Consider the following 24,643-nt stretch of genomic DNA (forward strand, 5'->3'; position numbering starts at 1 on the left):
GATGAGCTATGATGGTGGTTAAGGATCAGGTGGTGAAAGGGAGGAAGGAAGGAAGTGGGTCGATTTAAGAGATGTTTACAAGATTGAGTCAACAAGATTTGGTGACTAATTGGATACAAAGCTAACAGAGAAGGAGGTGTCTGCAGTGACCCCCCAGCTCCTGGCTTCCACTAGTAGAAGGAGTGTGAAGGATTTCCTGAGAGAAGGAAACCTGAACAATGGGGTAAAAATAGGGTGAAAGGGCTGGATGCCTGTAATCCCAGCACTTTGGGAGGCTGAGGCGAGAGGATTGTTTGAGGCCAGGAGTTCAAGACCAGCCTGAGCAATACAGTAAGACCCCCATCTCTACCAAAAAAAAAAAATTAACTACGATTGTGCCACTGCACACCAGCCTGGGTGACAGTGCAAGACTCTGTCAAAAAGAAAGAAGGAAGGAAGGAATGAAGGAAGGGAGGGAGGGAGGGAGGAAGGAAAGAAGGAAAACGGGGGTGAAAGAAAGAATAAGAATGAATGAAACTCATTTAATAGAACTGTCTTTCATGAATAGTAATAAGTAATTTAGTTGTGGTCTAGTATATTGCAAGAATCAACATTTCCTAATAACGTCATTTCCATAATTCTGAGAATTCAGCTACAAAAAATATGCTCAATTTGGCTCAATTCCAAGCTTTGCCATTTATAAGCTATTTGATCTTGGATAAGTCATTTAACATTTTGACTCTGAATTTCCTTTTGTGAAATTGAAACGGTAATAACAACTAGTTGCCAAGGCTTTTGTAATGATTAAGCGAGATGGACACTGTAAAGGGGACTTTGTAAACTATAAATGTCAACTATAATGACAATGTTGAGTGTTTATTTTTCAGGGAACATCAATAACTGTTTTCTCCAAATTGCACATCAATGTTAACTTGAAGCTCAACCAAATTTCTCCTCTCATGCCTGCCATGCTTGGGTGCTTTCTGGTGTAGGGGAGCTGAGTCAAAAAGCTGACAAAAGGTGCTCAGGGAAGAAAAAAGAAGTAAGAATAACTATTTTAAGAGAGCAGTAATAATATTTGTTCCCTTCACTTGAAAGTTCCCTTTAAATAGATCCACAACATCCATATAGGCCTGAATCAGTTACAAATGAATTTCAGTAAAGGGAAAACATGTTAAATAGAAAACATAAACTACAATGGCAGAAATAATTCCACATATGTCAGATATACCAGTAATAACAATAAATGTAATTGGGTCAAACTTGAGTAAAAGATCAAGACTCTTCAATTGTATAAAATGTATATGCAGTTGCCCTACCTTAGCATGAATGTGTAGACTAGTACCAAGGACAGGAGGGAAAATATTCATTAAGGCAGGCCTGAGCCTAGTATACATTTGCTGGCCACTTGGAGCTAAAGCACCACAGGTCTGCTTTCATCTGCACAATATAATTGACTTTCTTCTTAGAATATGTTAGCACCTAGTAAGCATGAAATAAGTGTTTGGTGAATAAGTGCTCAACTATTCACACTGAGTACTTATTAGGTTGAAATATATGAAATTAACAGTTTTGCAAAGATCAACTTTTTCAATTTCGTACAGTTCAACTTAATATTTTGAACATTTTTATATGTAAGCACTTTATTGGAAGATCTAATTTTCATTCTTGCAATACGATATGAACGTGACATGACATTATAATTCCCATTTTATAGATGTTAAAATCGAGGCTCAAAGACATTAAGTCATAGGTTATGCAGCTAGTGTCAGTGGTGGGGACTCAAGTCAAGTTTGTCTGAACTCAACGTCTTTGCTTTTCTGATGTTCTAAGTACTGCTATATATTTTTAGATCAATTCTACAATTTTAGTAATTGAAAGTTGAAAGAGATGCTAGGGACTTTCTACTCCAATTCACAATATTGATTTTATAAACCTCCTACAGGGCTCAGGGAACCCTGAAAATCCTGAAATTGTGTGTGCAACTTTTGTGATACGTGCATTTATATGGGGAAAACAGGCCATGGCATTAATACAATTTTCCAAGTATTCCATTACACAATAAATAATAAGGGTAGAAGTCACTGGGTTAACATTACATGTGGTAGATGAGGAGCTACAGGCTCATAGTTAGGAAAGGACTTGCCTAAGATTCTTAGAAACAGAGTCAGAATGAAGATCAAACTTGGGCTATTATGATTCATTCTTGCTTGCTTGCTTGGTTGCTTGCTTTCTTTTTTTTTTTTTTTTTTTGGCAGTGTCTCACTCTGTTGCCCAGGCTGGAATGCAGTGGCACAATCTCGGCTCACTGCAACCTCCGCCTCCTGGGTTCAAGCAATTCTCCTGCCTCAGCCTCCTGAGTAGCTGGGACTACAGACGCCTGCCAGCTAAGTTTTATATTTTTAGTGGAGATGGGATTTTGCCATGTTGGCCAGGCTGGTCTCGAACCCCTGACCTCATGTGATCCGTCTGCCTCAGCCTCCCAAAGTGCTGGGATTACAGGTGTGAGCCACCGCGTCCAGCTGCAAGATGCTCTTTCTGTCTTGTTATGCTGGAGCTTAACAATTTAAATTATTGCCCAAGCAGTCAAATACTGGCTCACCTCCCTTCCTGGTGAAATACCTCCAAAAATTATCTGCCTCCTGAGGATCGATAACAGGGTATCTGAAGATACCACTACAAGTGAGATGAGGGGACAAGGCTAACAGATTCTAGTCACTTGTCAAAGTAAATGTTTAAATAATCAATTTCATAATTAGGATAAGAAGCTTAAAATATATATTTAGTGCTGTAAGGGAACCATAGATGATAATGTACTTTTTCAAATAAAAAATCAAATAAAAATAATGATTATGGTATCAGAGACGTCTTCATTTACTCAGCTTTTATCAAGTAACACTTAGGGCTGGGCTCAGTGGCTCATGCCTGTAATCCCAACACTTTGGGAGGTTAAGGCAGGAGGATTATTTGAGCTCAGGAGGTCGAGGCTGCAGTAAGCCATGACTGTGCCACTGGACTCTAGCCTGGGTGAAAAAGTGAGACCTTGTCACAAACAAACAAATAAACAAAAAACAAAACAAAACAAAACAACCAACTGTGCATAGCACAGGACTTGGCACATAATAGGTACTCAGTGAATCAGGGTCTCAATCTCTAAGTCTACAGCTATTGAATGAAGCAGCCCTGTGAGAGGTGAGAGGGAGCAGTGGGGACTGTAGAGAACTGGAGGGCCCATGCCATGTCTGGAGAGCAGTTCCAGCCAGTGGTTGCCATGCAGAAAGCCAAGGCTGGTCTCACTTCACTTCCTGAAAGCAGCTGCAGGGAGGTGATGGCATGGCCCATTACAAATGAATGAATGAATGAGACTTCAGACACTTGGTTAACAAAACTTGGATTCAGGCCAGGTGCTGTGGCTCACGCCTGTAATCCTAGCACTTTGGGAGGCTGAGGCGGGCGGATCACCTGAGACCAGGAGTTTGAGACCAGTCTGGCCAACATGGTGAAACCCCGTCTCTACTAAAAATACAAAATTTAACCAGGCGTGGTGGCAGGTGCCTGTATTCCCAGTTACTCAGGAGGCTGAGGCAGGAGAATGGCTTAAACCCGGGAGGCTGAGGTTGTAGTGAGCCAAGATCACACCACTGCACTCCAGCCTGGACCACAGAGCGAGACTCTGTCTCAAAAAACAAAAACAAAACTTGGATTCAGAAAAAGGAAAGACAATGTGGGGTGGGTCTTAATGGAGTTTGCAAAACCACCAGCGATGAACATGGTCTAATGCTTTGCTACCCAAAGTGTGGTCTATGCGCCAGCACCATCAGCATCACCTGGGAGCATGTCAGCACTGCAGAATCCCAAGGCCCAGCCCAGACCTATGACTCAGACTCTGCATTTTAGGAAGATCCCCCAGTGGATTTACATGCACACTGGAATTTGAGAAACACTGGTACAGTTTGCTTCTAAAGCCCGGTGTGACTTTTTGTGACCTACACAAATGGCCATTTTAAAGGAAATTTCAATTCCAACTCAAACTATCACCTGTTCTGCACAAAAAAATGCTTCAGATCCAGTATATCACATTCTTCAATCAGGCTCTGGTCAGATTCTATCAAAGACAGCCCATAGGTATACAAATGAATTGTGTTTGGTTAATACAGTTAAATTTTTCCCCCCAACATTTGTTACCACCATTTAAAAACTGGAGGTTTCAGGCCGGGCATGGTGGCTCACACCTGCAATCCCAGCACTTTGGGAGGCTGAGGAAGGCGGATCACTTGAGGTCAGAAGTTGAAGACCAGCCTGGCCAAGATGGCAAAACCCTGTCTCTACTAAAAATACAAAAATTAGCTGGGTGTGGTGGTGCACACCTGTAGTCCCAGCTGCTTGGGAGTCTGAGGCAGAAGAATTGCTTGAACCTGGGAGGCGGAGGTTGCAGTGAGCCAAGATCACGCCACTGCACTCCAGACTGGGTGAAACAGAGTGTGACCCTGTCTCAAAAAAAGGAAAAAAAAGAAAAACAAACAAACAAACAACTGGAGGTTTCGTCAAAGACAGAAATTTCTGGCTTTCTTGGAACCATGGAAGATATGTTTATACTGGGCCTGTGTTCCTGAGTACAGTCCAAACAGCTGGAGTAGGTGGTGGCACCCCACCTTTAGGTGGGGCATGAGCTCTCTGGTTCCCCTGCAAAACCCTGTGGCCCCCATCATTCATTTGTTTCTTGCAAATAAGTATTTCGCTATAGGCCTTTGACTGTGGGACCCCTGCTAGAGAGTGAGTTTTAAAGGGCAACAAGGAAGGTCACCTTCAGAAGCTACTCAATGAAGGCACAGCATGCTCAGTGATTTGGGTCTTGTCCTAGGTGGTCCTAGTCGATCCAGGTGTTTGATGGGATGCCTACCTCCGCATGAGATCACAGCATCCACCCCAGCTTGTGCCCTGGGGCTGATGCTCAACCCTGACCTTATTCTCCCTGGGTTAAATCTACTGAGAGTGATGCAGCACTTTGCACGATCATCATCTTGATGTCTGTATCTGTTTCTTCTTTCACCTTGGGTGTGCACCGAAGCCCTTCCTGGAGTGACACCTTTCTATCTAAATTGGGCTTTTTCTTTTGATGTCAAACCAGTCCTTGCATACTCATTGTAACAGGAGCTGAGTGGAATGCAACTTCCTTCCTCCATTTGGAGGGAAGATTCAGTCCTAGATCCCCTACAGTTTTTTTTTTTTTAGTGACTCTACCTGGGGGTTACCTGAACTGGCTTGGTCTTTATCTCATGTTGCACCAGCACACCTGGGAAGCCCTTGGAGGACACCCTACCTCAACGCTGCGGGACACATCCCCACCTGAGTCAGCTTTACTGAACAGAGCTCTGCAAATAGCCCCTGAAATAAAAATCACAGAAGAGAACGGTGTCACCTTCAACAGTCTATAAGCTGATGTCGCAGAGGTTGGAAGGAAGAGTTAAGGGGGAATGTCACGGTTTAAGATCACAGGCACGGGATTCAAATCCTGATTCTGCCATTTACTGACATGTGAGTCGGTCAAGGGCTTCAGCATCTTGGTGCCTGTTTCTTCATCTATAAAATGGAGAAAAACAATAGTCCTGAATCTACTTTGCAGGGCTCTTGTGAAGATTCCATGAGGTAACGTCATGTTTCCCATGCTGCTCTTACCAACATCATATCTTTGCACCATACCCGTGTCTCACCTATGCAATTATTTATTTAATATTTTCCCTTACAATGAACTCACTTTCTATCTTAGATACTATAGCCTCATCCTAAAAGCTAATATCCATGAAATCATGGTATAAATTTGCTAGCTGCTTTTTTTCTATGATCTATCAAAACAAATATTTAATGAGTAAATTTAAAAAAAAAATGGCTCCTTGATCTAATCATGAAAACACATGGAACAAATTCACACAAAGTGGCACTGTAACTGACCAGTCATCTTCAAAAGTGTCAAGCCCACGGGAGACAAGGAAAGACTGACAAACTGTCACAGATCAGAGGAGGCAGACAGAAATCAGCGCCGAAAGCAATGTGGGATCCTGGAACAGAAACAGCACAGTAGCGGAGAAAGTGGTGCAATTCCAATAGGGTGTGTCGTTTAGTTAATATCATGCCATTGTCAATCTTCTGTTCTTGATAATTAGATTATGGTTATGTACATTAACATTGGGGAAACTAGGTCAGGGTATAAAGAAACTCGTTGTACCATATTGCAACTTTTCAGTGAATCTAAAATTACTTCAAAATAAAAGTTTTTCAAAAAATGAGTATCAGTAAAGTGACTGTTCCCCTTTTCCCCTCTCCTTACCCCCTGGCAACCACTAATCTGCTTTCTGCCTCCGTGGATTTGTCTATTCTGGATACTGCATATAAATGAAATCCTACAAGATGAGGCTTTTTGTGCCTGGCTGCTTTCACTCAGCATCACGCTTCTGAGGTTCATCCATGTTACAGCATAGATCAGCACTTCATTTCTTTTAGTGGCTGAGTAATATTCCATTACATAGATGGATAAGCCACTTTTAGTTTATCCACTCATCCATTGAGAGACATTTGGGTTGTTTCCACCCTTTGGCTATTGTGAATAGTGCTATGAACACACATGGAAAAGTTTTTGTTTGAATACTTGTTTTCAATTCTTAAGAAGTACAAGGTTCCCTTGGTGGGTAATGGAGATGTTTTGGAACTAGATAGAGGCAATGATCACACAACACTGGGAATGTACTAAATGCTACTTTAAAATGGTTAATTTTATGTTACATGAATTTTACCTCAATGAAATAAAACAATAAAAAATGGGTCCCACCAGCGGAGTAACCACCATATTTTGGAAACCTGTGCTTATACAGGACCAGGGCTTAGCATGGTACCTAGTCTGTAACAAGTACATGAAGAACATTGGCTGGTGTTATTATTTATTATTTTGAGACTGGGTCTTGCTGTATTGCCCAGGCTGGAGTGCAGTGGTGCGATCATAGCTAACTGCAGTCTCGAACTCCTGGGCTCAAGGATCCCCCTGCCTCAGCCTTCTGAATAGCTGGGACTACAGGCACGAGACACCACACTTGGTTAATTTTTTATTTTTTTGTAGAGATGGGGGTTTTGCTACGTTGCCTAGGCTGGTCTTGAACTCCTGAGCTCAAGCGATCCTCCCTCCTTAACCTCCCAAAGTGCTGGATTTACAGGCGTGAGCCACTGTGCCTGGCCGGCTGGTGTTATTATTACTGCCAGAGACACACAAACTCTCAGCTCCCACTTCAGAGTTTTTTTCTACAGCATCATTGTCATTTCCACCAAGAAAGTTTCTCCAAGTTTAATCTACAACTCTCCTTGGAAGTCAGCAGTAAAATCTCAGGATGCCTGAGATGCTATCATTAGAAAACCTTGCTTTGAAATCTAAGAACCTTTTGTGCTTTGGTAAGACTTGCATGCCTGGCTAGCAGAGCACAGCACGCCATCGTCATGGGACGATGTGTGACATGCTCAGGGACAATGCAGAGTGGGCATTCAACAGGCACTTACTAGTTACCTGTTGACTGCACACCAAAGCTATTTCAACAGATTATTCAATGAGTCACACCTCCTCAATTAACTGGGTGCTTTATGTAGGACTCCACCCTACAATTTGCAGGCTAAGTTGCAATGCCCTGGCACTGTTCACTTGATTTTATAGTACCCACTCCCATTTTCTCAAAGTACCTTGGGTGTTTGAAATGAAAGCAAATGCCTGATTTATTTTGAGGATTTCTTAAGGACCCTACAGAAAACTGAAGACACACCAGCATGTCCTGGATCCAGGAAGCAAAATGGAGACATTCCAGGATGTCCCAACTCAGGGAAACTTCTTTTTGCTCAGAGCTGATGAACTGGGATTGGTCTCACTCACCATTATTGGTGAGCTCTTCCTCTTTCCCCCCCATCTGTGCTAGTTGTGCTCCATCCTTTGCCCCCAGATTCATTCTCCAAAATTATCTGGGCTCCCGAAGAGGCTGACCTCTATGGACATCAAAAGGTCTCTTGGCCGGGCGCAGTGGCTCGAGCCTGTAATCCCAGCACTTTGGGAGGCCGAGGCAGGCGGATCATGATGTCAGGAGATCGAGACCATCCTGGCTAACACGGTGAAACACCGTTTCTACTAAAAATACAAAAAAATTAGCCGGGCGTGGTGGCGGGCGCCTGTAGTCCCAGCTACTCGGGATGCTGATGCAGGAGAATGGCATGAATCCGGGAGGCAGAGCTTGCAGTGAGCTGAAATCGCGCCACTGCACTCCAGCCTGGGCGATGGAGTGAGACTCCGTCTCAAAAAAAAAAAAAAAAAAGTCTCTTGCCCTCTGGCCATCTGATTGGGTTTGGCCAATGGGACGTGGAGACAGGAGATGAGGGAGAAGCAGAGAGGCCAGGGTATTTCTGTCTCTGTTCTCTCCCTCTCTTAGTGCTGTAGTCTGGCAGGGTCTGCATTCCCTTCTGAGTATAGCTTCTACAGGGACCCTTCCCTTCGCCAGCACCCCCACTCCATTCCATGACCCAAAGGGCTTCGGTAACACTGTTGCTTCCCCCTGCTCTTTCAGGCCTGGAGTGGCAACTGCTGCCCTGGTTGCTAGTCCCTGAGTACTTCAGCACCCCCTTGTTGGTGCCTTAACAACTGTGTCCATAAGCTGCTCCTTAATTAAATTATCTTGGAAATCCCAGCTGCAGGTGCCTTCTGTTTCCTGCTTAGACCATGACTGACAAATCTTCACCTCCATTGCCTGTTGGGAGGAGGGATGAGGAATATCAGAAGGAACCTGGATAGTCAAGGGCATGACATGTCTAAGCCAAGTCATCCTAATCACCAACCTCATCCTTGCCGAGAAACTGATGGAGTAGCCTGCATGTGCCAAGCATTTAATGGTCTCAATAATGCAGTGAAGTGGAATTATTCCTGTGTTTACAGAAGAGGAAAATGAGATTTACAGAGAGATTAAATAATTTGCCAAGGTTACACAGTGAATAAATGGCAGTGGTTGGATTTGAACCCAGCTTTGATGGCTTCAAAATCCTGCCTCTTCTCCATCATCCAGGGGGGTCTAAAGTGTTCAAGAACCTGCTGAGCATGGTGGCTCACGCCTGTAATCCCAGCACTTTGGGAGGCCCAGTTGGGTGGATCGCTTGAGCCCAGGAATTTGAAACCACCTTGGGCAATATGGTGAGACCCCGTCGCCAGAAAAAATTAGCCAGGTGTGGTGGTGCACACCTGTAGTCCCAGCTACTCAGGAGGCTGAGGTGGGAGGATCACCTGAGCCAGGAAAGTTGAGGTTACAGTGAGCCATCATCACGCCACTGCACTCCAGCCTGGGCAACAGAGTAAGACCCTGTCTCAGAAATACATACATACATACATACATACATACATACATACATAGTGTTCAAGAGCCGATGTCATGGCACTGAACACTCTGGAGGGGAGAGGCATGGGCCTGGGAGAAAGCTCGCTATCAGTGAGAAGGAGGTCAGAGATTCAGTTTTGCACAACCCTCTCGAGCTCAAGTGCATTCAGGCACGCCCGGGCTATACCGCCAGCCATGGAAAAACCAACTTTGGAAGCTATTCCAGGAACAAACCTCAAGCTCATTTCTCAGTCCCTCAAGAGGCCCTGAGCCTGTTCTGTTGCTGACAGAGGGAACTGTCGCCTGCTCACTGCTCAATGCCCCTGATGTAATGAGCACCGCCAAAGAGGGCTCGATTGGGATGCTAAACAGCCGTAAATGACATTGTCACCAGCCTTCATAAAGCATGGTGACTCACAGTGCTAATTAAAATGCTGAGGGAAAAATGTAAAGAGAAACTGCCATGAAAAACAGTGACATTCTGCTAAACTGCAGGATTATTTCTTCCAGGAAAAAAGAGGGAGAGAGAGATGTGTGTGTTCATGAGTGTGCGTATATGCGTGTGCACATGTATTCGTGTGTGGGAGGTGAGGGGATAGAAACGAGAGGCTAAATATTATTCTGCTAAGAAACTTGGAAAAATTTAACATGGAGGAAAGTTGAAAGCCATTCTTGCCTCCCAACTTTTTTATGATAAAGTATTTAAACAGAAAATGTAAAAGAATGGTGTTTAATTCAACAGCTATTAGCATTTTCATATTTACCTACTTGTCTTTCTCTATCAGTCATCTATCTATCTATCTATCTATCTATCTATCTATCTATCTATCCATCCACCCACCTACCTATCTACCTACTTACCTATCTACCTACCTAGCTATCTATCCATCCATCCATTCATGTACCTATCTATCTACCTACCTATATACCTATCATCTGTCTATCCATCTATCTACCAATCTATCTACCTACCTATCATCTGTTATCTATCTATTCATTTATCTATCTACCTATCAATCATCTACCTACCTATTCTATCCTCTAGCTATTATCTATCTATCCATCTATCTATCTATCATCTATCTACCTACCTACCTCTCCATCTATTATCTACCTATCTACTTACCTATCTTCACAATGAACCATTTTAGAACAAGTTGCAGAATCATGATGTCTCAGCTCTAAATTCTTAAGCACACATCTTCAGCGTAGAGACAGACTCCCACAAAACCCACAGTACCATTATTACACCTAAGAAAATTAACTATATACTGTACTTGCACAATTTCCCCAAATACTCAGTTAAGGTTGTTTTCTAAACAATGACAATTCAAGTCATAAATCTCATCCCTGTTGGTTAGGAGAGAGAAGCAGACAAGCTGCTTCCCAGAAATAGGTGTCAAGGGTTCTTGCGAAGGAAGAGTTTTAGCGTCGTGGAGGCTGGTTCCCATCATCAGAGTCATCAGATGAAGTACATGGGGCACAATGCTTGACTTAGATGTCAGTTTTGAACCAGATAGGGAATCCTGATCACACCATATTGTTTTTTTAAAATAGCCCTCCTCCAAACTAAAACTAAATCTCCACATTTTGGGCTGGGCTCATGCCTGTAATCCCAGCACTTTGGGACGCTAAGGCAGGGGGATCATTTGAGCCCAGGAGTTCAAGACCAGCCTGGGCAACATGGTGAGAATCCATCTCTACAAAAGCAAAACAAAACAACCGTGAAAAAACCAACCAACCAACCAACCAACCAACAAACAAACGAAAACCAAATTTCTACATTTCATCCAATGTCATCACCCATTTTAGCCAAAAAAAATGTGGCTCTCAATGACTTCTTGCGGTTTCTGAAATTCAACTGCATCCTCAAAAGCCCAATAAGATATCACTAGTAGGGAGATTCAGAAAGAAATATCATGCTTTCTGAAGGCAAGTCTTGAAGAAGGGACCCTCAAGAAATCCTAGACCTTGCCAGCAGCTGGAAGTGAACACATTTATCTACATATATGAGTTTGGCATGTTTGTTACAAAGATCATCAAAATCAATAAAAATATCAAGCCAAGAAACCCATCCAGTCCCATTATTTTATACCATGCTTTGGGAGAAAGAAAGAGATTCCACTGCGGTGACTACCATGATATTAGAGGCAAAATGATAACTGAAGGTATTGCCAGCTAAGACTTATAACGAACAAGCACATAGATGCTAGCGATTGTGTTCATTACCTGATTTCTGGCACATGAACATAATTGGCTTTCATTTTTCTTACTGAATATTCCAGAGCTGAGATACTGCTTCAAAAAAATTAAAGAGAAAAATATGCCCAAAATATGTCAGTTGCTATCGAGTACTATTCTGATTTATCCCCGGAGGTTACGTTTTTTTAATGCTGAAAATTCCTGGAAATGACATAGAGCCCAGTGTGATCCATGTGGCTGTTTTACTGACTAAATAGGATGGACTGCCCACATCATTTACCCCACTACACCTAGTTATTGGTGAGTGGATGCCTGTTTTGGACACCATGAGCTACCTTGAGTGTAGGGACTCTGTCTTCCTTTTCTTTATGCGGAAGCCTCTCTTGTGGGGACTGGCACAGAGCTGGGAGCTCAGGGTGTGTTTGTTAAATGAAGTGGTTAACTTCAATCTCGTTTATGACAAGAAATACTTTAGCTGGGAAACGACGGTTGTACACGGATACTATCTGAAGTTGCGTAAGCTTTTTGAATTCACGATATTCCTTCTTCATTTCCAACTGGAAATGGGTTTCAGAAGGGCTTACCTTTTTAATCCTCATGGTAGCAAAATTTAGCTGTCAGGTTTTGAATAAAGAAGAGATTCTCGAGTATTATTTAATGCCAGTGGGCAAATGTTCCCAGCAGAAGCTGAAACGCTTTTCAGGACACCTCTGAAAATCTGTAGGCTCCTGAAGCATCGTGGATGGTCAAAAAGAAAAGGCTCATCGTTCCCAGGAAATCCCAGTCTTAGTAGGTAACAGAACATGCAAATAAGAGGTGGGAAATGCCCAGGCTGGAAATGGGAACTTTGCCCCTTGCAAAGGACTTCTGTATTTTCCACCTGAATAGGGCCACCTTTCTCTTAGGAAATGTCAGCAGAAATCATAAATGCAATTGATGGATGACAATTGGGCCAATGTTGCTCTCAGGTAAGGCAGAAGATGTTAAAGCTGAAAAGGTCTTTGAGGGAAGTGTGTCCTGGGGTTGTAAACTAAAATGCCTTGAAGGGCCGGACAGGCAAATTAAACAATATTGAATGGCGAGGCTGGTGACCTAAAGGAAAAAAAAATACTCTCCAAACAAAACCCAACAAAACAACACCCCCAATCCAAACAAACAGAAAACAAAAAAAGCCCTCTGCCAGACTAACAGAACATAACTGCACGTCTCTCAAGGGAGATGCCCTTTAGTTCCAACTCCATTTCACAGATAAGAAAACGGAGGCTGAACAAGAGAAAGGGGCTCAGACTACACCAACTGACTAACTCTTTTTATTTTAAAAAATTAATTAATGAATGAATTAATTTATTTTTGAGACAGGTTCTGGCTCTGTTACCCAGGATGGTGTGCAGCAGCACAATCTCAGCTCACTGCAACCTCTGCCTCCTGGGCTCAAGCTATCCTTCCACCTCAGCCTGCTGAGTAGCTGGGACCACAGGTGCACGCCACCACACCTGGCTAATTTTTTTGTAGAGATGGAGTCTCACTCTGTTTCCCAGGCTGGGCTCGAATGCTGAGCTCAAACAATCCTCCTGCCTCAGTCTCCCAAAGTGTTGGGATTACAGGCGTGAGCCACTGCGTCTGGCTGGCTAACTCTTTTTAAAATTTCTTTTCTTTGTTATGATCACTGAGATGGGCTCAATGCTGTTTCCTTTCCAGAGTTATGCACACACACTACCCCATTAAATCCTCCTAACAACCCCCTGTAGTACTTATAATCTCTGCTGTATGAATGACATGCCGGAGAGTCAGAGATGTTAACTCTCTCACTCTGAGTCACAGAATCCACAAGTGCCCAAGCCGGCCTCTGACGTTTCCTAAGATGATTCTCAGTGTGAGGCCCTGCCTTTCAACCTGGCTGATGCTGGCCCGGTTTGGCACCAGGGACCCCATCCCTGAGAGGGTGCCACAAATCAGGCTATGGGCTTTGATGCCACCTCCTCTGAGAAGTCCTCCCTGATTCCCTCAACCACCTGTCCTGGGTCCTACCACAGCACCTCACCTCCACCTCTCTCGCAGAAACTTCACACCAGGTACAGGGCTTGTCTGGTGCTCACCGCTTAGCCAGACTGCAGGCTTCATTAGAATGGGGCTCATACCACCTTTATCTGGGCACCTGCCCTTGGGGCCCAGCACTGGCCTTGCCATTTAACATGTATCATGACACATACGATAAATGTGCTGACGTCTGCTGCCGAACGGCCCATGATAACTGCTGTTCACCCTTAGCATCATATGACTGTGCCAAGACCCACGTCCACTATACCCTGTTAACCATACTTAAATTAGAGACTTAGGGGCACTTTCTGTTGATACATCATTTTCATTTAAAAGATTCGAATGGGCTCAATTTTCCAGCATTGCCGGGTGCTGCTCATCATTCTTCTACCTTAAGAACAGGCATGTGGGCAGCATAAACATGCTTGCAAAGCCTGGGTGGAAGGCCGATGGGCTGTTGAAATGAGCTCAAACCAATGGCTTTGGTGAAATCAATGGTAGTTAAACTGGGTTTATTAGCTCTGTAATTACTTCTTTGCAGAAGTTATACCTGATAGGTCACTTATAAAAGGAATTTTTCTAGGCCTGGCATGGTGGCTCACACCTGTAATCCCAGCACTTAAGGAGGCCGAGGCAGGCAGATGGCTTGAGCCCAGGAGTTTGAGACTAGCCTGGGCAACATGACAAAACCCCGTCTCTACAAAAAATACAAAAATTAGCCTGATGTGGTAGCACATGCCTGTAGTCGCAGCTACTCGGGAGGCTGAGGAGAGATGATCATTTGAGCCCAGGAGGTCGAAGCTCCTTCCCTCTGAAAGAGAGAGATCAAATAGTGGGGCTAATGTCCAAGATTAGATGTGAACTCAGGGCTGACACCCAGCAAGGTCAAGGTGGGAGGAATTATTTTCAGTTTCCTCTGAGCAGTTGGTCTAATTTAGAATGACAACCAGAAAGATGAAATTAAATTTCTTGAAAGTCCGGCATTTACGGGGCTCGTACTGAAGGAAACATGAAGTTATCATCGATGAGGATTGGACAATGAGTCAAGACACTGAAGTTCTATCCCAGCTTTGGCAGTAATGTGCTGTGTGACTTTCATCGAATCACATGCCTTTTCTGGGCCTCAGTTTCCCAATTTGTACAAGGGGGGTGACAGACAAAAACTGAGGGTATTAGAATCTCCTGGAGCAGCCTTGTTAAAAACATAGATATTTGCAGTCTCCCCCCGGGATGCTGATTTGGTAGATTTAGGGTGGGGTCTGGCATCTTTGCTTTTAACCAGTGACTTGCTGTATTCTGACACTAAAGGTCCACTGGGCTGATGTTTGGCGTTTGCTGGATTAGATGACGTTTAAATGTTATCATATATTAGAACGAGGAAAATGGTCATGTCTGTAACCTATGTGGTGTTAACCACACAAGCCCACACTGATCCGTGGCAGGAAACATGCCCCTCTGTTCAAACAGTCCAGATTAAAATGGGTCCTGAAATGCCAAATTCAACTTCCACAAATTCCAGTTTCTAACGGGAAAAAGCCCCAGTTCTCATGTGCACGGATTGTTGCCTGTGGCTTTTAACCACATTCCAAGCCCTGCACAGACCCACAGAACCTGAGTGACAGGCAGCACATGAAGTCTTGTCATAAGACACCCCAAAACATCTGCAGATTGTGAGTGCAACAGGCACAGCCAAACCCATCTGTGCTCACAATATGCAGGCAAATTGACCTCCAAATCTTCCTGCCTCCCGGGAAATCAGCAGCCCCCCAGTGGGGAAGTTTCTGGACAACTGTCTGAGTGGTACCTCAGACAACTCTTCGCATCTTACTCACAGAGACCCACTGGGAGCAGCCTAACCCATCACAAAACCCCCGCCCTCTCACTCTTCTCCGTGCGGTCCTTCCCCAAGGAAGACAGAGACTCCTGGGGACTGGCTTTGGCCATTTGGGAAAAATAAAGAGACAGAAAGGGCAAAAAGCGGGCTGCTCTGAAAGCCACGATAACACTATTGGCCCCAAATGGCTCCATGGGACACTCTTCCCTCTGTTTTGGGTTCCCTTCCTTCCTTACAATCACCAGTCTTGGCATACCAGCATTGTTTCCAGAACCCTTTTCACATACATAATCACAAAGTCTTCAAAACAGCCCCGTGTGGGAGTTACTGTTCTCATTTTACAGATAACAGAACTGAAGCTCAGAAAGGTTAAGTGATCAACCTGAGGTCACACAGCCATGGAGTGAGCTAAGCTTGGCCTGAAGCTGAGGTCTTCACCAGGTCTCTCTACCACATCGCTCACTCTTTCTCTACATGATTTGAGACTTCGGGGAAAAGAATCACACAATTTGTGGAGACAAAGCCATGCCCCTGACCATAGCGTTGGCCTCTGGCTGAACAGATGTTATCAGGAAATACAGCTGTGTGTGCTAAGGCTCGGGCACATGCCAGACTGTGTAGGTGCCCAGATGCATGCAAAATGCCCCCAATTAAGAAGCCGAAAATTGGGGTTGAGGTCTCGGGTAGTGCCACTTACCAGCTAGGTGACTATGGGTAGGTAGTTTGGTTTGCCCCACCTCAATTTCCGCAGCTGCAAAATGGAATTCAGATGGCTGCACTGGCAACCTGAAAGTTGTTAAGAGGCTCCAGGTGAATAATATGTGTGACAGTGCCTTGGAGCTGTCAGTGACAGAGCCATGCGCCCCTCAGGGCGCTTCTGAAATACAGGCTAGTGGAAAGGGGCCGGGGCCTCCGTGGCGGTGCTGGTGGGGCAGACACCCCCTCCTCCTTCAGAGACCTGCCGAGGCTTCTCAAACCATCCGCTGAGATGCCTTGAGGGAAGAGAATGGACGCGACCCCTGCGCACTTGGGGAGCTGCCACAAGAGCCCTTTTCCTATTTTATCTTCAGTTCTGAAAAAATAACGGGGAAAAAAAATCTATGCTCCACAGCTGCGTCAGTGTTCCCTGGTGTTTACGAATTTCTTGCGTTTCCCCGACCCCAATTAGAGAAGCACTGAAGAAAGGGAGCAATTTTCCCTCATTCCTCTCGGGAGGAGCGGTCTGGGGGCTCCTTTCTGCTGTTTCCCAAGGTCCTGGGCCGCCAGAGGTGAGATGAGGCGCCTATGGGCGCGCTCGCCTGCACCGCACCCTTGCCTAGTGGCGTCCCTGGGGACCCTCCTTCTGTGGTGGCTGCGTGCGCGCTTTTCTTAGGCCTGAGCGCAGGGTTTGAGCTGGGCTATGGGAGTAGAGGGAAGAATCCCATGCGTCTTCCCCAGGATTACTGGGGTAGAGATGGAGGCGAGAGCAATCTTCCGCAGCCTGTAGTACCCTGTGGGGTAGACCCCCCAGTTCCTACTGGCGGGAAACCCCAGACCTGCGTGTGAGTCTCCCAGATCCGGATCCAGAGCATTACAATAATGGTAAAATGTATATATATAATCAGCAACACTTCCTGCGTTAAGAACGCTTACCCTGACTTCATATTCACATTTATGATTTTTTAAGGTCCTCACGACAGCCCCACGAAAAAGGTACTGTTTCTCCATTTTACAGATGAGAAACTGAGGCTGGGAAAGATGAAGAGACTTACCGAAGGTCGCGCAACAAGTAAAGGGTCGATCTAGGACCAGAACCCAGGGGAATCACTGGAAAGGTTCCTGCCCTCCTCGACTGCCTTCTCCGTGAGAGCCTCTCCTCTCTGGATGTCTACTCCAGACAGCCTGATGCGGAGCTTGGAGAGCCATGAGCTCTCTGGTCACAGTGCCCTGGGGGTGGGGGCGAGCGTCTGGCGTCCTCTGGGGCGCAGTCCCGAGAGAGCCCCTTCTGGGACCTCGGACGCAAGGCCCCTGAGTGGCCCTGGAAGTTGGATCCCCCGGGGACCCTGCTCCGACCCTCGGCCACCTGGAAGCAACCTCATCGAGCGCTCGTGCCACTGCCCAGCCCCGAACCGCGGCGGAGCGCGCCCCTTGGCCTCCCTAGAGCCTCCTTCGCGGGAGAAGCGCAACTTTCCCAGGTTCTGGAGACGGCGCTCTTACACCCCAATCTCGCCCAGACGGAAGAAGTGAGAGGTGCGGGCGGCCCCGCCATGACCGCGGGAGGAGAGCGCAAGGAGGCTCCTCACAAAGTTGGAGGCCAGGCCGGAGCGATGTTCCGGGGAGCGGAGCCCTCCCAGCCTCGGGCCCCCAGCCGCGGACAGCTGGCGGTGCCAAAGACTCCGCCATTACCTGCGGCTCGCAGTTGTGATTCGGCCGCAGTGTCGGGCACCGAGGAAGGCGTAAAGTTGAGCTTGGGCCGGTACAACGGTCCCCAGGGACTGGCATCCCCCAGCCCGGGCTGCCCGCGGGAGGGTAGCGAGCGGTGCCAAGGGCTCCGCCATTACCGCCAGCGCACAGCTCGGAGCCAAGCGCGCGGCTGAGGAACGACTGGGGTCCTGCAAAGTTGGAGCCTGGGCGCGTAGACCCCCGGACCGGAGCCCCCGGCCTGAGGCCGCCCGCTAGGAGGAAAATGAGGCCGCCCGAACCAAGTTGGGACCCGCAGCAAAGCCCAAGCCTTCCGCGCACACCAGGGGCTCGGGAGGGAGCGGGGAGCCCTGGGGACTGAGAAGGGGCGCGGGACGCCTGGATCAGGAACTCACCTGCCGCCGAGCCGGGCAGCGCCGAGGCTGCCTCTTCGCGCTGCGCACCCTCCCGCCCGCCTCCTACTCCTCCTCTTCCTCCCGGGCGCCCGCGGCCGCCGCGCTCCGGGTTCTGAATCCTCCGAGTCCGCCGCCCCGCGCGGCTGGAGGGCGCCGGTTGCACCCACTCGCCTCCTGGTAGGAGCCGCGCGCGTCCCTCCTCTTCCCCTCCGCTTTGTGCCTCCAAGATCCCTCCCCGCCCCCTCTCCCCTATCCCCCACTCCTCCCTTCTCTTCTGCCCTCCTTTGCGTCCCCTCCCTCAGCCTCGGCGAACCCAAGTTCGGGACGGAGGCTGCGGGCTTTCCCGGCGCAGTGCTGGGCGCTCCGCGCGCGCCCCTGGCTCACCCCGTCCGCTCGGCCGCTGCTCGCTGCCCGGCCGCCCCTCAGAGGAGCCGCGGCGCTAAGTAGCTCCTCACCCAGCGGCTGGAAACGCGGCATAAATATGAAGGGACTGAGCCGTGAGCTCAGCGAGGGTCGTGAGGGGGAATTTATTTCTTAATGTCCCTCCTTTATCCTATCATCGCTGAAACGAATTAGCAGTGACGTCCAACCCGACTGGTTTATGGGTGTGGGGAGGGAGACGTCGCAACCCTCATTAAAAGAGCCGCTCTGGTCTCCAAAGCATACATCTTTTATATAACCTAATTTCCATTTTTTTTTCTATCAGGAAACACACACACACACACACACACACACACACACACACACACACAATGACAATTTCTGGGAAACTGGAGAGGGTTGAATGTAGTAGCCACGCAAGGGAGGGCAGGTCTATTTGTGCAGAGAAGGCCCCATGGGAGGCAGGGATGGTTATTTCTGCCTCTACATCAGGTTGGGATAGCATTCCTTAATGGGACAGTGGAACACACAGCCCCCCAGGTTGGGCAGTGCTGGGAGCCCCTCCCAGGAGCCCGCAGAGGTTGCAGCCTGGGTTCTGGCCTTGGCTCTCGGGTGGACAGACGGAGAAAGGCAGCCTGTTCAGGAAATGTTGCCTGGTTCTGGTATTTTCTGGAGCCACACTCAGGCCTGGCATCTGGGGAGGGGGAAGGATGGAGGGCACATGTTCATCCGTGGCCTGGGAGCCCCACAGGTGTGGAGAGGCCAAGGTCTGGGCTGGAGGAGGGAAGACACAGAGAACGCAGCTTCCCTTCCTTTCTTAGGGGCCCTAACATATGGGTAACCATATAAATCCGACTCAAAAGCTGTCTTTTCCTGGGCAGATTGCAAAGGATTTTGCATCTCCCCATTGCTGTTGCTGCTGCTCACACAGTCTTGGGAAAACGGGGGAAAATCAAGGAAAGAGAGGACAGACACACGTGTGTGCGTGCACACGCACAGACACGCACACACACTTGGCACCTGGCTCTGGATGACTTGATCTTTTCCTCCTCCCCAGCCTTGCCAAGTGGAGCAAACCCACTCAGGCTTCGAGTTGTGCAGAGAAGAGGCAAAGAGGAAAACCACCAACCCCTTTGTCACTAATAAATGCTTTTCAGATCGTCTTGCACATCCAGCAGGGGAGGGGGTGTGTGACTTTGGGGGCAGGAAGAGGGGCGTGGGGGATGAGGAGGGGAGGAAGGAATAAAGAATAAGCTGACGAGGGTGCCTGGAGGTCTATGCTGTCTTCCACATGCTGGAAGGAGGCCTGGAGAAATGCCACCAGCCCCAGGGCTCTGCCACTTCCTGGCTGCCACAAGGGCAAGTTTCAGAGCCTGTTTCCTGAGCCATGGATGGGCCTGGGGATGTCGTGAGGATATACACAACGAGATGATGCTGGTGAAGCCCTTGACATGGTGCTAGACATATAGTAAATGCTCAGGAAACAATTGCCAACAATAATGATGATTTTGATGATGATGAGAATAATGCAGCATACAGGCTGGATATGGGGCGGGTCCCAGAAAATTGAGGCTGGAGCTGAGTCCTTGCAGTCTGGTCCCCTCCTGTTTTGGGTCCAGCGCCCCTTGCCTGAACCATTGCAAAGTTGAGCGCTGGGTTTCAGTGGTGTCATTCTCAGAACGCTGCTCCCTCAATTACCATGGCAACTGGGGAAAATCAGGAAGCCAGGGGAAGGGAAGCTGCTCTTCCACTGGGCTGGCGGTTCACCTGCTCAAAACAGAGTCCACGTCTGCCTATGCGTGGGTCGAGGCCAAAAGAAGCTCAGAGTAGGGGCACTTCCTCTCTGGGAGCACAAGCTGTTTTGAAATTGGGGAGAAGGGTGGTTGGGAGGGGATGCATGGCCACGAGATGGTGGAGATAGTGGGGTCAGGGCCAAGGCTGGCTGTGCCTGCAGAAGGCAGCGTTGGCTTGGGTTTGGGGAGGGGGGGACAGTAACCCCATTCCCCTCAGTTCTCTCCTCACTTCCAGGTGCCTTGGTGGAATTAAAAGCAAAGCATTAGAATGTAGCTCTTGAGACACAGATCTGGGAAGACAGCCTCAGAGCCCACGGGTGGAGCCAGGGAGCATGAGGGGCCCTCTGTGTGTGTGTGTACATGAGAGAGGAAGACAGACAGACAGACACACACTCACACACACAAACAGAGAGAGTCAGAGAAGAGAGAGAGGCAGAGAGATATATAGACAAAGAGAGACAGAGACAGCAGAGGACTGGCAGAGACAGTGAGAGACAGAGATAGAAAAACACACAGACTGGCAGAGAGAGAGAGAGATTGGCAGAGACGGACATAGAAAAAGCACAGAAAAAGAGAGAGACAGAGAGATTGACAGGAAGACAGAGACATATTGGCAGAGACAGAGAGAAAGAGAAAACAGAGGGAGACAGATTGGCAGAAAGAGAGTAAAAGAAGAGAGAGGCAGAGGGATTTGCAGAGAGAGAGAGAAACAGATTGGCAGAGACAGAAAGAAAAAATACACAGAGAGACATATTGGCAGAGAGAAAAAGAGAGTAACAGAAGAGAGAGAGGCAGAGGGAGATTGGTAGATTGACAGAGAGATTGGCAGAGAGAGAGAGACTGGCAGAGACAGGAAAGAGAGACAGAGATACAGAGAAAGATGGACAGTGACAGACAGAGCCAGAGACTTCCCTTCCCTCCCTCTGGTGGTTTCCCTAGGATTAATGGGAACTAGGGACAACACTGGTTGCGGCAGTAAAGAGAACAAGGGCCATCTTCTATTGACCACTTCTCATTTTGCTGGTTTTGAGCCAGGCATTTAATAGGTATAACTCACTGAACCATCATAAAAATGGTAAGAGATGACTCCCTTTCTTATTCCCATTTTACAGAGGGAGAAAATAGAGGCTCTGGAGGCAAAGTGACTTGCTCCAGGTCACCCAGGTAATCGGTGGTAAAGCAGATATTAGAACTCGGGACCCCAAAGTGGAGCTTTTCCTGCCTCCTCGCCACTGTCTTGTGGAGAAAGAGGGAGAGTGAGGATGTCGGAGCCATACGGGGAGTGTCTAGGGTTTGGGGAGAGTGGCTCCTGGTGTCTGGGGACCCCTACCACATGAGTATGGGCAGTGTCTCCAGAGATCCCCAGCAAGTGGAGGGAAGAGACTTTTACCATCAACCAGGTGGCCTTGGGACAGTCCCCAAAATGCCCCTTGGCTGTAGTGCCTTGGAAACTCCTCTGGGCTGTCACAATAACCTGATTCCACCAGGACCTCTCTGGGGTCCAGGGGGAGATGAGGGTTGTGCCACCCTTCTCTCGAGCTAATGGAAGATCAAACCAGCTGAGACCCGTCCAGGCATCAGCGTAGGGCAGGCACTTCATAAATGGTCACCATGATAACAATTATTCTTGGCCCTTCTCTCAGGACCACACCCCTCAACCCCTGCATGGATGGTGGATGGGTGAAAAGGGTGTCCCTTCCCCTCCACCTCCCAGCCATTCTGGACCCTCACTGGTGCCCACCCCTCAGTGCAGTGGTGGACCCCAGGGGAGTGGAGCGCTCTGGTGGAGCCCTGGGCAGGAGCAGGAAGGGAGGAGGCTGGCCTCACTGATGTGGCTGTCACTGAGGGGGTAATACATTATCCAGGGCTAATGAAAACATAATTATCTTCTTTTGGCTGCAGAGAGGGGCTAATTTAATAGGCTGCGATCGAAAGGCATCTGCTGAATTCACCCAGCAGTGAAAACACTTGAAGCACTCCAGTGGGGGAAATGGACAGAGTGCGGCTGGCCAGGCCCGGCGGCTGTGTCCAGGTGGCAGCTCCCTTGGGAAGAAGGGGGTTCCTGGGGGTGCAGCAGAGGGGATGTGGCTGCTGGTAGGTGTCCTATGCACAAACAGACCTGGGCTTCTTTCTTGCCATGAGTTCTCAGGCCACTTATTTCTCTCTCTCAGCCTCACCTTCCTCAGCTGTAAAATGGGCGTTAATCCTACCTTCCTGACATTGACTGGGAGGAGCGGATGAATGATATGAGAGAGAGCCTGGCACAGTCTAAGTAAGTGTTTCACAAAATTGTCATCCCTCTTCCTGGGCTGGCTCTACTCGGCCTTCAAGACTTAGCGTGAACTCCCTCTCTTGGGAGCAGCCCCAAGCACTCTGCACATCCGTCTTCAGAACATACAAGTTCTGTGATATTTACTCGTTCAATGCCCTCACGAGGGCAGGGTGGTCTGTCTCATCCGTCACTCCAAGGCAGTGGTTCTCAAAGCGTGTTCCCTGCATGATGAGGTCAGCATCACCTGAGAACTTGCTAGTGATGCTGATTCCAGGTCCCCACCTCAGACCACCTGAATTAGACACTCAGGGTGGGGCCCTGCAATCTGCATTTTAAACAAGCCAGCCAGGTAATTCTGATGCATGCTCAAGTTTGAGAACCTCTGTTCCCACCAAAAACCGAACAAATGTTTGTTTAAGTAAGTAGAAGAAGAGTTTACTATTAAGCTGGGATTCAGCTATGTGATGACAATGTCTCCCTTATTAGACACCAACTATATACCTAGTCCTCTGCATTATGCCCTTGAACCCACCAAGCCATCCCTTTATCCGTCACTTACCATTTCCCACACTACTTCATCCCCAAGAAACGCCCCTTGGTCTGCCCCATTGTCCTGCCTTGCTGGCCCGTTGGAGGTGTTGGAAGACCCATGGGGTGCCTCCTCTGTGTCCTTCCTGTTCCCATGGTGCGTAGGTCCCCTCTCTCCCTTAAGCAGCCCCGTCCACCCAGGGCTTCTGATTCTGGAAAGGAATTTAGCTTTTGACCCTGTCTCTGGGTATTTGGCTGGGAAAGTGATTTGGACATGCTTGTTGTGAAGGATGGCACCCATTGGTCAGTTTTGCAGTTAGAGTAAGGAAGGGCCCTTGGAGATGGCTGCCTCCAACCTAGCGTTTTACACTGCAGAGGCCAAGATCCAGGAAGGTTTGACAATTCATCATCCAGGGGCAGCAGCCTATCAGTGACAGATCAGTTTCCTGTCCTAACTCCCAGTTCAGGATGCCGGGTCTGAGCCTCCTAAGAGCAAAGGGGGTGTCACTAAAGTGGCCCCGGGGGCATACTTCTGTAGGACTCAGGAACAATGAACAGCGAACAGGGTTGTCTGAGAGCCCAGAACCCCCAGGAGAGGAAGGAGCATTATAGTTTCTGGGCATGTCAAAGACTCCTACAGATATTTACAGGACTCTTGCAGAGAAGAAAGAGGGAAGAACCCTTTAAGGCTTAAAGAAGCAGCCTGAGCATTAAAAACACTAGATTTGTGGCTGGAACACCTGCTTTCCAGACCTGGCACTTCCGCTAATGTGCTATGTGAGCTCAAGGAAACTCCTTGGCATCTCTGGGTCTCAGAAGATCTTAGCCTGAAGATGGCCAAGTCCCTGGAATTATATGCAAAATCAATTGCAAGTGAGTTTTGCTGGGGTAGAAGGTTCATAAGTGTGCAGCGGCTTTTTAAAGGGTGTGAGACCTTGGAAAGGTTAAAAACAATTTCTTGCCTGAGAGCCGGCTGGCAAGTTTGCAGATGCCTGAAGCTCTATGCAGCCAGTTTGGCAGAGATGCAGTTTCCGAAATGACCAACAGATGGCGCGCTAAACCTTCGCTGTAGCCTTCCTGTTTTCCCGGAGACCAGCCAGGTAGGTCCATGGCTTCCTATATTCAGCTTTCAGGACCAGAACCTAGGTCCCCGCTAAGCTGGGCTGACCTGGTGGGTTGAGAATGCTGGATCACCCCAGAAACTGTCTGCATCTCCTGGTTCCCAGCGTCTGTCCACATAGAGAAGGCATTAAAAAGAATGTGAGGGCATAGGCAGGAAACGGGGTGGGGGTTGCAAGCACACCGGAGGACCAAGTAAAACTTTGAGAGGAGTCCTAAGTTTGCTCTTCATACCCTCAATTTAGTCCTTAGGTTCTTCCCTTCACCCTCATTACAGAATTCCCTGGTCATCTCGCCCCAATTAAAGGCAACACATTGCA

The 24,643-nt window shown here is 47.8% G+C and overlaps 1 protein-coding gene across 2 annotated transcripts in view; it reads right to left on the reverse strand.

Annotated features, from left to right (window-relative positions):
• NOS1 (nitric oxide synthase 1) overlaps positions 1–18,905 on the reverse strand; it is a 152,471-nt gene extending 133,566 nt beyond the window's left edge. Inside the window, exon 1 of one of the 2 annotated variants that reach the window (XM_030821472.1) lies at positions 18,615–18,905. The gene's annotated coding sequence lies outside the window, so the exon portion shown is untranslated. The remainder of the gene's footprint in view (positions 1–18,614) is intronic. The other variant, XM_030821471.1, reaches the window with a different exon arrangement.
• Positions 18,906–24,643: the final 5,738 nt, after the last annotated feature.

The sequence above is a fragment of the Nomascus leucogenys genome, chromosome 10 (genome assembly GCF_006542625.1).
Source record: "Nomascus leucogenys isolate Asia chromosome 10, Asia_NLE_v1, whole genome shotgun sequence".
Lineage (NCBI taxonomy): Eukaryota > Metazoa > Chordata > Mammalia > Primates > Hylobatidae > Nomascus > Nomascus leucogenys.